Below are 14,400 nucleotides of genomic sequence, written 5' to 3'. Positions count from 1 at the left end.
GTGCAGCATATTGGAGATTGTTGATCTTTGCCATCTATAAAATAGAAAAACAAGCACCCGATTATTATCATGCAGTATTTGACCGAACCATGTAATTGTTTTAGTCTTAGGCCATGCGGTATTTGAGACTGAAACATGCCGTGTCCTTATACATAATTTCGTGGTTAATTCTATGCATGAAAACAATCCTAGATAAATTTATGATCTAGTATGAACAAGAGAAACATGCAAGCAATTTTCTATTTTAGGGGTTTTTCCCTTTTATTAAGTTTTCCTTTCCTGAATAGGATTTAGGATTTAGGAAATAGGCAAATATGTTTTTCTCTTAGAGTTCCGATTTTAAGGTTTGATTTTAGGGTTTTGATAAACAAACAAACAATAACAATCAGATTTCAAACATAGAACAAACAATTTAATATTTTTCTCTTTTCGATTTTAGGTCCTTTTAGTTTTAAGGTTTCATGCAATCGATTTTCAAACAAGCAATCAATAACAACCGAATTTTAAACATAGCACAATCAGTTTAATTGCAAACAATCTAACCTAAGCAATCCTTAACCTCAAGGAATTGGATTTTAAAGTTTTAGGGTTTAGGGTTTCAAAACTTAGGGTTTTTGATTTGTTGATTGTGTAATCACATATTTTTAGGGTTCTAATAGGTTAATATTAGGTTCGATACGTATCATTGTCCAATGGGTTCAAGTTATATACCTTAACACCGTTTGGGGGTTGACTGGAATTGACCCGGGAGCTAAAGACCTCGGATATACCTTGAGTTTGATCACGAACCTCGGACTAGTCACGAACAAAAGTTGATCACGAACAGAAGCTGACCACGAACACGGATTGATCACGAACTAGAACCGATCACCGAGCTTGAGTAATCACGAACTTGATCCGGTTGAGAGCTTGGACGAACAAAAGGTGATGTGCGACGGCTTTAGGGTTTTAGGGACTTTCTCAGTTGGAGTTTAGGGCAAACTCGTGCTGATAACGTGTTGTGAAAGTAGAGAAACTCGAAGGTAGTATTCTCTTATGTTATTAATCATTCAATCGAAATAATACATATATATAGGGGTAGATAAACCCTTAGTACAAAACCGACTAGGAATATGAAATAGACAAATCCATGGGCCTCTTGGTCTTAGACGTTGATGGGCCGGTTATGGAGATCCATCCTAAGTGATTTATAACATTTAGTAACTTTTTTTATATTGTTTTGTGATTGATAATTATCAACGTGGTACACCCCGTAGCAAAGTGATATGAGGTTACCGATTAAAATTGTGATTTTGAATATTTAATACGAATTAGGAGATATCCCGTGCTTTAAGCACGGGTCAACTTTAAAAAAAAAATTATAATATAATAATAAAATTTATTGTTTATATTTTTTTAAAAATATTTTGTTTGGGATAATATTTATTTTTAATTATTCTGTAAATCTATTAGTCTATTTGAATACTAACTATTTTAGAATATTATAGTATTTTATTTTTGACATATTATAAAATAAAATAAAGATGATAGGAGAATCATAATTTGAAATCTTAACAAAATCTTAGAATTTAGTTATTAAAAATAATTATTGTATACTTGGATATAAAATCTTAGTTTTTAAAATTCTAATTGGTTTATATTTTTTTTAAAAAAATATTTACTAATTCGTCCATAATTTATTAGAGAGAAAAAATATTATTATTTTTATTATTTTAGATTTTTTAATATTTGATCTGTGAGTGTTTTTTTATTTTTTAATTAATTATATTTATTTAAAATTAGTTAAATAAGCTTAATTAAAATTTTCTAATGACAATTGAATGTAATTTTTTACATATTTTAAGGTTAGTTTCATATTTGTACTTTGGAAGGCACCATTTATAACATTACAAGATTAAGAGTTACCCATTTATAGCATTACTAAAGCTACTCAATTGTATATGGTTTTAGCAAACAAATTTTATGAAGAGTCTCTTTTTTTTTTTTTTTTTCTTGACAATGATTATGAGTTTTCTTGCTGATCGGGAATCCTTCCACTTAGCATTTGTTAGGTTTTAATTTCTTAATTGCGTGGCCAACAAACAAAATTTTGAATTGTATCTGTGTTATGTTATAGTATATAGTTAGCAAAACCATATGCATATTTTATATGTATGTCATTAATAGAGGCACATGCTTTTTCATCAGCACAGTCTCACTGAAGTAAGGTCTACCACATGAGACGGCCAAGTTTGTATCTTTTTGCTCACAATCGTATATTGATTTTAAATAAATATATCGCTTATATAATAAATATATTTGTCAATAATTCAATAAACAATATACAGTGACTCTACTAAGATTTTTCAGATGCAATCGGTGAGGTTTTGTATTTAACTCATTGAATTCATTATTCTTCATCGTAAAAACAATTTTGTTTATGCTTGATTGGTCAATTATCAATCAATATGAGTCATATGACATTAATATTTTAACTGCTTAGAAGTCAAATGATAGTCTTTTATCTTTTTTTTTTATATAATTATTACTGCCATTTATATACACAAAAGTACACACACATGGAAAGTCTTGAACATCTCTATGAACCCTATGGACATATTTATCTTTGAGTAAGTTATCTTCGAAAATTCGTAATGTGATAAAGTTTTTAAAAAAGGTAGTGGCATCCAAAAACAAGAGACTTAAGAGCCAGTATGTCCCTTTTAATTGGGACTTGAGAGTTGTATATATGAATCATATGATACCACGCCAGATAAATAGGTGAACTTATTATGTAATAACTCACGTTTTGGGTTCTATATTTAGACAACATTTATATCAATTTCGATCGACGTTAATAAAAATAGTCTCTTATATATGAATATCAAAATCGGTTTTTATTATATTTATCTGTCACGATTCCGTAAATGGAAAATAAAAAACTGGCAAAATAACAGAAGTGACTAGTAATTTTGGAGCAAAAAAAACATATGGGTCATTGGGAATTCACGTAGCTGTATGTGAGTGTGTCCTAGCAACCAAGCAAATGCAATTTTTAGGAGATATTGAAGAGATAAGCCAAAGTGAACATGGGACATGTCTTCAACTCTTAAGCCAATGTTTTTAGTTTTTGTGGATTTTTTTGGGCACTGACACATGTGAGATTGTACTATACACATGTGGTATGGCCTCTCTGGCCATGATTGTATAATTATAATGTGTACATACATTAAAAAAAATAGATTTCGAATCATCTAGTAGAGTTTTTTTTTCTTCTCCTTATATGATTCTGATAATTGGGCCTATAGATTTCATAATAAAATCCCCAGGGTTCTCATAATCTAGCTATTATACCATATATATCATAATAACTGGATCTGCATTTATGGTCAGATTTGCAATATAATTATCTACTTAATCAATGTTTGATATTGAGTAAATTTCTTGCTAAATCAAAGAGGGTTTATTAGTAAACGGTCAACAGTAACAAATGAAAAATAAAAATCTTGTTATCTTTGATCAAACTCAAGTCTTATTAGGTAACTCTTATTGTATAACCATTGACGAAAGGTGACAGTAGATTTCAATATGGTACTTCGAAACTATATCACAAAAAATACGCAAATTGAGAACCGACAGACTATTTGCAATTGCAACCACGAAAATCACACCTTAAATTGTTATTTTGTTTGTAATGAAATTAATAAACCACGTCGTAATCAAAATACAGGACCTCCAAAGTTATTTGGTCCAAACTGGAAAAAAAAATCTAAAAAATCCAATTTTTCAGCTACAGAAACAAATGAATGTGAAGAAGATGATAGTGACATATTTATGATTTTTATTTAATTTTATTGGTATAAAACTCCGAAAAGATATGTTGGATGAATTACTGGATTGATACCAATAGTTAAATAACTTAAATCATTCTATTTTTTTATAAGATTATAATAGGTTCGGAAAGATTTTGAATTCGCAGAAAAACGTATAAATGTCAATCCATCCAAATTTAGAGCCATGCTACTTGCAATACAAAGTTCTGATAAAGAAAAGATTTTCTTAAAACTAGTTTACAAACAGGACTTCATAACCTAAAACTAGTCATGTAATACTCTCTGAGAGACGATGGAAGCTTTTGACTCTCCACATTTATAATTCGCAACATTTGTCAGGGAAAACAATTTGAGCTAGTGATAAATTTTTGACGTTCAAGATTTTTGTTTTCTTTTTATTGCGAACCGGATTTAAAATATTGTTTTGCCATGTGTCATACTCATATGATATGCATCGAGTAAATTATTGTATATATAACTAGGTTGAGTCTCGTCGTCCTTGCAAGAGATTGTTATATTAGTTTAGTTTTTTGGTTAAAAGTTATTAAAATTTGGTTATTTTTTTTTTCAATTTTTTTCATTACAATCTGAAGACCATACCAACAAAGTATTTTTTCGAGAGACTTTGTTTATTTTTATTAAAAATCATGACAGTTTTGGAATTGTTCTATTTGTATTCATTAACTATATAGTTAATTTTAAATGATCAACTTATCCTTTTCTAAATTATGAACAATTAAAAAAACTCTTTCAATAGTATAATATTATTATATTATTGATGTTTTTTAATTGAATTTTAAATTGTATTAAATTTTAAATAATGAATAAATAACCAAAACTTTAAATCTTACTGATTTTTTTTAACTATTATGCAATTTGATTTATTTTCTTAAGTATGGTGATATAAATAAATTCAGTTAAAAAATAACACTTATTTATTATTTAGAAGACATATCAAAAAGAGAGATGCCACATGTCAACTCCTACGAGTAAGTAACTGTCACAATGCAGTCACTTGGCTTACAACACAAGCCAAGTAATAATCATCTAAACTGAAACAACCATTGATGAGTTCTTCTACTTTGACGCTCTAGACATTTATTTATTAAAAAAAACAGCGGATCGGCTCGTTTCAATTTTCAACGAGAGTGCTAGGTACATCATCTTCCAGGGCACGATCAGGCTACTCACCAAACTTTGTATCATTTTCTTCGATTTTTTGGTTTGTTTAATTTTCTTGTGATATTTTAGAACCAAAAATAGAGATTAGCTGATGGAAGTGCTGATTATAATATAATATAAAAGATATAACTTACATATATAAAAATATATTTATGTTAAATATGTGACTAATCACCTAGAGCGTCAATTCTTGAACTATTGAGATTTAGAACTGGATGTGTTGCTCATGTTGTAGGAGAGTTTAAATCTTACTATTTTTTTATGGAAATCTTTGGTAATTTAGTTTGAAGATAGGAGAAAGATAAAGCTTCAGTTAAGCAATAAATGTTGTTAGAGAAAAAAATTAAATTTTAAAATCTAGGCTAGATATATATACACGAGTTATTTATAATATGGGTTCATTAAGTGGTAATATGTGGATTTTGAAATATGGACAAAGGACCTGTAAGTATGAGTATTTATAGGATTAGAAGTGCCGAGAGTTACAGTTTATAAACTAAAAAATGTGGGAGTTAATTATAATTTATTTGTGTGTTGAATAAAATTGAGTGTAAAAATATATTTAATGCAAATTTTTATTTATTTCAGTTTTAATATTAAAGTGTGAGTTAAATATGACCCCAGAGAAACATCCAAGTTATCCTTGTTATTGATGGTGATCGATTTGATGTATGTGGTTTTTCACTCCAAAATCTTTTACCTTAAAAGACCACACGACGACTGAAAGTACACAGCTAATCGGTAGTAATACTTAAAGATCGATCCCACAGAGAGAGAGAGTTGTTGTTTAGAAAATCCGTCGGTAGAGATGTAAGGCTAGGACTCAATCAAAATGGGATTTTTAGTGTCACGGTTGTAGTAAGCAAATAAACGAAAGTAAAAGAAGTAAAAATAATAAAACAAGCGTTGGGCATCAAGGAAAGTTTAGGATTAGTTTGTTTATCTAAAACTCGGGCTGTGAAACACGAATGAACCGTTAACTTATAGTTCACAAGCTAACCATCTAAGATCTCTACACTCCGTTACTCAACTGTCGCAGGCAACGACGCATAGATCAAAGCATTTAAAATAGGTTCGATTCTAATCCATGAAATTTCATAGGTAAGGGGTATGTGCTTCCTATGACTCCTCACACATCTAAGCTAGGTCAAGCACACATGCAAGCTTTTGGAAAAGCACACATACTTTAGATCATAGTTAGTTCATGAGGCTAACTTAAAGCATTAAGCAAAGAATTAGAATTAAAATATAGAATAAACAAGATATAAATCTAACAAACCCTAAAAATTGCCACTTAAACTAAGATCATCTCCCCCCTTTGATTATCCCTTAAAACCCAACTAGAAAACTACTCTAGCATGTTTAAGGGAATCATCAAAGCAAGGTTTAATAAACTCATAAACATAAAAAAAGAAATAGAGACAAGATATTTAGATATTATTTCAATGGTTGTCAAACAAAGTTGTAAGGATCTTCTTCCTTTAGAAACAAAGAACAAAGCAAATAGAATAGAAAAGAGATGGTGGATCTCAAAGCTTCAAGGAGAGGGACGAGAGAGGGCTTCAGGTCGTCGGCTGCTCCTCTGGTCGTGTCTCTAGGCTGCTCCAATGAATGCACACCCTAAACCCTAGGGCTTAGAAGAGTATTTATAGGGTTTTGTCTAGGTTTAGGGTTTTGTAAAGGGTAGAAACATCTTTTTTTCTTGAGTGCAGGACAAGGAGCGGCGTAGGAATGTTCTAGAACGTGGTGAATACTTGGACTGGGCCGCCCTGGTGGTCACTGGTCAGGCCTTCAGTAAAAGCCCATTGGTTTGATGGTTCTCCTTACGTCGGTTTATCACATCTCGGTAAATCGGGCATAACTTCCTGCAAAGTGAATGGATTGACATGATTCCACTTCGAGGAGAAAGATGACTCTCTCATATTTCCATAAACAGCAAGTACGTCGAAATGTGAGTTATGGAAGTTCTTCAAAAGTTGTCCGTACTGTAAAGCTCTGAATCTTTCCTAAAACGTATTTTCCTTGTCTTTTGGTCCTTTTTGCTATAAAACCTGTAAAACCTTCTTGAAACCTAAAATACTTGATAATAGACATTAAAGCCTTGAAATCATACTAAACTCTTCCTAAATGTATACTAAAACTATAGCTAAGATGGGTAAAATAATGATGTTATCAACTCCCCCAGACTTAGACTTTGCTTGTCCTCAAGCAAATAATCAGAATAAATCATGGAAAAGAGGTTTTGAAAATATTGGGAATTCACTTATCTTTGGGGATATTTTCTTTGCACTCTTCTTCGCCTTGACATTAGGAACTTACATTTGTAATCCACCATGAGAATCATCAACGGTCCTTGATCCCACAATTCTTTAGAGTCTCCAGAATTTCCATTGTCATCTCTTTACATTAATTAAAGCAATAATAAAAAGTGAAATCTTATCAAGGGAAAATCGATCAATGGCTTGCAGACTCTCTTCAAGCCAAGACTTTCTTCATATAATCCCTTTCCTCTCCCTTTTCTCACTTCTTCCCTTTTTTGTTTTTTTTTTCAAATCAAAGGTGTAGGCGAATACTGGGGTCATCGGTAATTTACCTACCCTCGCTTCCAAGCTTTGTGTGATCATTTGACTCAAGAGTAGAATAATGAGGTCACAAGTAATTTACCTACCCCTCTAAACTGTTCAAAATCATCTCATCTTTTATTCTCTCTTTTTTTATTTTTATTTTTTTTTCTTTTTTCTTCTTTTTTTTTTAGGGGAAGAGAGAGGGGAACATACTTTTGAAAAAGTGCAATGTCTTGTGTTGCTTTAATGTAGAGATCTATTCCAATGTATACCAATTCCCTCGGCTTGATAATAAGTCTGGTTTAGGTCCTATAAAATTTAGAGACAACGATAGATCATCTGAATATCCATCGAATAGGGACTTGGGGGATTGTTGAGTCGGCTCACAGTCTTTCCAAACTTTGGTTCTGTTGTCAAGCATAATCAAGAGTCATAAGAGTGTTAATCCAAATCAAATAAACCGTTAGAATAAGATCATAATCCCCTACTAGTTTTGACTCAATAAAGAAAATGTGACTCGATAAAAAAGTCAAAATTATTGATGTAAAAAGTGGAAAAATGTCTCAAGTCAACAAAATAGAAAGTAGCATTAGCATAGGATGGAACATCCTTCCCCCCAGACTTAAATCACACCGTCCTTGGTGGGAAAAAAGAAAGAGTTGAGGATTAAAAATCATAAGGAAAAGTGTAGGGTTTAAGAACAATGTCACCTTGATGGAACGATGTTGTGTCGATTCTAAAATTGTCTAGAATTCGGTTGTGGTAATGAAATTGTGGTGACTAACCGTTTATACTTCCTTTGGTTGCTTGACATCGAGTTTGAACTAGGCTAAGTCCAATCAAATTGTGTTTGATATATCTCTAAATCCATCCTCCTTGAGACAAAAACCTAAAACCATCAATAATAATGATAAAATAAAAATAATAAAAACATACCTAAGTAAAAGAATGGTGATGGTAGGTGGTGGGATGATGGTGGTTCAGATTTGTCTCGCTGTACACGGATGAACGGTCACGACAGCAGCAGGTACGGTGGGGCGTGGTACGTAGTACGCAGGACATGGTACATGGTACGCGGGACATAGGACATGGTACTTGGTACGTGGTACGTCGTACATGGTACATGGTACGTCGTACATGGTATTGGCTACGGTTGGTATGGCTGGCTTTGGTCACGGTGAACATGGCCGCTCAGTAGGTGGTGCTTGCCACTAGACATAGTGTGCATTGCCAATCCATGGTCCTTCTTCTTCCTTCTTTTTGGCTTTTATATTTTCTATTTTTTTTTGTTTTTTTATAAACCTAAAACTAAAATGCAAAGTATTAAAAGTAAAAGAAAATAAATCCTAAAAATAAAAACTTACTAGACATGGGTTGCCTCCCAAGAAGCGCTCTTGTTTAACGTCGTTGGCTCGATGTAAACTTTCTTTCTCAAGCAGGATGAGGAGAGTCGGTTGTCCTTAGACAAGCTCTCTTGAATCTTTCTCCATTGTAGGCATCAGGTGGCTCTCTTGCATAATCTTCTCCTCTTGGTTCGGTAATACAGTTTGCGGTTGGCAGCTCCACTTCTCCCTTTCCTAGACCTTCTAGGTCTCGTGGTGGTGGAGCATAGAGTGAGGTAATAGCAGAACAATCCTTTGTAAGGTTTACTCCTTCTTCTTCTCGAGAGTGCTTGAGTGAGTTGGGGTTGAAACTTTCGGTTTCCATGGAAACATGTAGCTTGTCTCCCACGTCTTCTTCTTCGAGTTCTTTGGCTTCTAAGATTGCTTCTCCTTTGTTGAGATTTGATGGAGGATGAGTAGGGTTACCTTGTGGTCTTGTAAAAGAAAAATCTCTTTTTTCTAAAAGGAAACTAGAATTTTTTCCTTTGTCGAGTAGGATTTCCTTTTCCTCTTCTTCTCCCTCGTCGGGTTGAGCTTCTTCTTCCTTCTGTCCAGCAAAACGTGAGGTAAGATTCTCAATCTTAGCAGCAAGATCTTGGTTCTTCTCTTTTATTTCAGCTTCAATCTCCTTAGGCAGCTTGTGGCTCTCCTTTGTGAATGCAAACTTTTCGGATAATACTTCTCCAAATTGTTTTTGTTCAAAATCAAGACCAAACATCTTCCTCTCAGCTTCATATGCTCGGTTTTCAAGATTCCCCACACGTCTCCTTGTGTCTAAATACTTGTTGATTAAAACTCCATACTTGTACTCATGGTCTTTTGTTAAATCGGAAACTTCATTGCCCAAGTCTCTAATGTTGATTGCATTGTCTTGAGCACTCTTGAGATGTCTCTCTTGTTCTTCTTCAAGCTTATGGAACCTTCTCTCCATGGCTTCAACATCTTTAGACCTTTGCTCTTCTATGCTTTTAACTCTAACAGCAATGTCGTCCATCTTCCTTGAAAGATCAAAATCGATTTTATCAAGCTTCTCATGTAACATCTTCATAGTCTCATCTTGAAGATCAGCTAACTGACTTATTAGGTTCAGCATCTTCTCTTCTTCAGCTCTTTGTTGTGTAGACTCACGAAAATTGTCTTCAAAGACTTGGTGAGGGAATCGAATACAATCAGGCTCTCGGCGTGGATAGGGGCGGTTTAAGTTGGTGTCGGCCCTTCTTGGGTAAGGCCTTTGAAAACGGCTTGGGCGGTGACTTGGGACAGGTTCCCAATCTTCATAAAAATTATATGGTGATGGAGATGGTCGGGTTCTTGGGTTACCTCGGTAGAAAGCTTCCTCTTGGTCTTGAAATTATCGAAAATTATGATTTTTGGTACCTTCTTCATTATGGATCTGATATGTCATGCAACAGTAGAAGTCTTTGAGTTCTTCTTCTCCATCTTCTTTAGTAGGTGATAGATCATAAGACTCATCATTCTCTCTTGGCAAATCTTCATATTCTATAGCTCTTTCCTCAAAATAAGCTTCTTCCTCATCGGTTGGGTAATCTTTTTCTCTAGTACACTCCTTGGACTTGTTAGGATCGGTTGGATACTCAAGTGAGGCTCCATATTCTTCTTCAGCATCAGTAGGTTGAAATATTTGATCATAGCTCCAATTGTTGCGTTCATCCGGGTTGTTGAACATGGCTTCTACTTTCCACTCTAGGCGGCTCTCAATGGTGTCAATGATGTAGCCTAAGTTGATTATCTTCGTCCTATCATCATCAATATACTCCATGTTGTTTAAGACTTGATTTTTGACAGCATTTATTTGTTCCTCCAAGCGTGTAACGTCCTTGGTGATAATCTCGAGTTTAGCTCCAAACTCAATGCTCATCTTATCCAATTTAGCATTTAGAACTTTATCAGCCTCCTCTTGACTTGATATAAGTTCATCCATCATCTTCATAAGCTTTTCTTCAGTGTAAGAGCTCCTTGAAATGATTGGTTTTCGAGTGTCATAGAAAAAGTTTTCATTGACATCGACATTCATGACTTCTTGCGGATCAAGGTGTTGGTCCATTGCAAAGCATGGTACGTCCGTGTGGTACGGCGTGTAAGAGTGGTCAGCTGGGCAGTAAGCTGGTCCCGTGAGTGCTCGGCCTTGAGGTGGTCGAGTGAAAGAACTGCAACAAGGTCGCCTAAGTGATGGTACAACGGTTGGTCGAGAGTGACCAATGCGTTAACCGTGCAGCGAGTGGCCTTGCGGACCGGATGGGTCTCCGTCCGTGGCTTGGTATTGTGACATGAGCTGTACGATTGTGAGATTCTCAAAATCTCCTGGGAGAGCGTCGAGGTTCATCCTCAAGGTCTCCTGAAACAATGAAAAACAAAAAGAAAAATTTAAAAGCAAGGTGTCCTAGACGTTACTCTAGTTCCTAGGCTCTTGTAAACAACAATCTCTCCCCGGCGACGACGCCAAAAAGCTTTGATGTGGTGGTTTTTCAATCCAAAATTTTTTACGTTAAAAGACCACACGACAGCTGAAAGTGCACACTTAATCGGTAGTAGTATTTAAGGATCGATCCCACATAGAGAGAGTTATTGTTTAGAGAATCCGTCGGAAGAGATGTAAGGCTAGGACTCAATAAAAATGGGAGTTTTAGTGTCACGATTGTAGTAAGCAAATAAACAAAAATAAAAGCAAGTAAAAATAATAAAACAAGCGTTGGGCATCAAGGGGAATCGCAGGGGTTCAGTGATCTATCTATCTAGGAAAGTTTAGGATTATTTTGTTTATCTAAAATTCGGACTACAAAACACGAATGAACCGTTAACTTATAGTTCACAAGCTAGCTGTCTAAGATCTCTACACTCCGTTACTCAACTGTCGCATGCAACGACGCATAGATCAACGCATTTAAAATAGGTTCGATTCTAATCCATGAAATTTCATAGTTCATGGGTATGTGCTTCCTATGACTCCTCACACATCTAAGCTAGGTCAAGCACACATGCAAGCTTTTGGCAAAACAAACACACTTTAGATCATAGTTAGTTCATGGGGCTAACTTTAAGCATTAAGCAAAGACTTAGAATTAAAGTATAGAATAAACAAGATATAAATCTAACAAACTCTAAAAATTGCCACCTAAACTAAGATCATCTCCCCCCTTTGATTATCCCTTTAAACCCTACTAGAAAACTACTCTAGTATGTTTAAGGGAATCATCAAAGCAAGGTTTAATAAACTCATAAACATAAAAGAATAAATAGAGAAAAGAGATTTAGATATTACTTCAATGGTTTTCAAACAATGTTGTAGGATCTTCTTCCTTTAGAAACACAAATAGAATAGAAAAGAGTTGGTGGATCTCAAAGCTTCAAGGAGAGGGACAAGAGAGGGCTTCAGGTCGTCGGCTGCTCCTCTGGTCGTGTCTCTAGGCTGCTCCAATGAATGCACACCCTAAATCCTAGGGCTTAGAAGAGTATTTATAGGGAGTTGTCTAGGTTTAGGGTTTTGTAAGGGTAGAAACGTCTTTTCTTCTTGAGTGCAGGAAAAGGGGCGATGTAGGAATGTTCTAGAACGTGGTGAAGACTTGGACTGGGCCGCCGTGGTGGTCGCTGGTCAGGCCTTCCATAAAAGCCCATTGGCTTGATGGTTCTCCTTATGTCGGTATATAACACGTCCTGGTAAATCGGACATAACTTCCTGCAAAGTGAATGGATTGACTTGAATCCACTTCGAGGAAAAGATAACTCTCTCAGCTTTCCATAGGCACCAAGTACGTTGAAATATGAGTTCTGGAAGTTCTTCAAAAGTTGCCCGTACTGTAAAGCTCTGAATCTTTCCTAAAACGTATTTTCCTTGACTTTTGGTCCTTTTTGCTATAAAACCTGTAAAACCTTCTTGAAACCTAAAATACTTGATAATAGACATTAAAGCCTTGAAATCATACTAAACTCTTTCTAAATGCATACTAAAACTATAGCTAAACTGGGTAAAATAATGATGTTATCAGCATTCTCGGTCTAGGAGATCTTCGTTTCCAGGTAATAAAATGGGTCCTTTAAGTTAACACTTGGTACTTATTCCTATGAAAATATCGCTCTCGTCGACCCAAGATCAGAGAATTTTACCTCAATTTTCTCTATCCTATGGAATGGAGACGCCGAGAGTCACTTCGACTCGGCTGATTCGAAATCTCGCGGAGTTGAACTAATAAGGGGGAGGGGTGGTGAAGAGAGAGAGGCTAGGAAGAGGAGAAGACAAAATTGTATGCTGTGGAATTGAGATGGCGAGATTCACTTCAGCTCGGCTCATTCGAAATCTAGCAGAGTTGAAAGGATAAGGTGAGAGGGGTGGGGAAGAGAGATAGGCGAGGGAGAATAGAAGACAGAACTCTGAGATTTCGTCAGTTTCTTTTTGGGAAGTCGAGATATTTCTGTGGTCCATTAACCATTTTCAGATCATTAACAATTGGTTTAGACATGAGTTAAATGAAGAAAAACAAACGATTTAAAAGTGCTATGTGGCAGATAAATAAAGTTTATTTAAAAAGTATAAGCTTACTATATTATATTAGATAAGCAAACAGTATTCTAGTTAGCATACATTGAATACTTATTAATCCCAAAAAGGAAACAGGATTTGACACGGTTACGATTAATAAAATTTGGTCCAATTTATATAGAGCCTACATAATTAATAAAAAGCATACACTTATCTTTCGTATTTTTCTGATAAATTGTAATTAGAAATTATTGAATTTTCATATCGTCTCCTCACGTATCTCAAGACAAACAAATTGTATATAGACGTCAAGGGTGCAAAACTATTTTTCTGACCAAAATAAACTAGTTCACTAACTTCAAATGAGTATTACCGTAGATCAGAACAAAAAAAGGTCAACAGAAATTGAGATTTGACGATGTAGTACTTACAATTTACGTGTTTGGAAGTGGTCATCTATAGAACCTAATATATATAATATTATGTTTATTTTAAACAAAATCCGGATAATAAGTACGGATTTGCAGGAAAAACTATAAATTTTTTTTCTATCCCCCATCAATCCATCCAAATTCATATTTTAGAGGCGATGGAATTTTTTTGACTATCCACGTTCATAATTCATAACATTCACTTAGATGTCATATCATCTGAGCTAGTGATCCAATTTTTGAAGTTCAAGATTTCATGTTGCTTTTCTTGTCTTTTGGATTTAAAATATAAATTCTCCATGTTATATGATATGCATTGAGTAGATTATATACTTTATATATAATAAGCAAACAGCTAGTAAACATTGAATACTTAGTAAACGCAAAACAAAAACACGATACGATGATACCATCATATTTTATTTTTAATGTGTTTTTATAAGTTTTTTTTAATAAGACTTCAAGTGTTATACATTTTTTATGGTTCTAAAGCGGTTTATAGTTTTTTAGGGAAAAAAACACAAAATGCAAAAG

Source organism: Camelina sativa, chromosome 4 (assembly GCF_000633955.1).
Source record: "Camelina sativa cultivar DH55 chromosome 4, Cs, whole genome shotgun sequence".
NCBI classification, from domain to species: domain Eukaryota; kingdom Viridiplantae; phylum Streptophyta; class Magnoliopsida; order Brassicales; family Brassicaceae; genus Camelina; species Camelina sativa.
The sequence above is the reverse complement of the archived record's forward strand: the minus strand, read 5'-3'. Positions refer to the sequence as shown.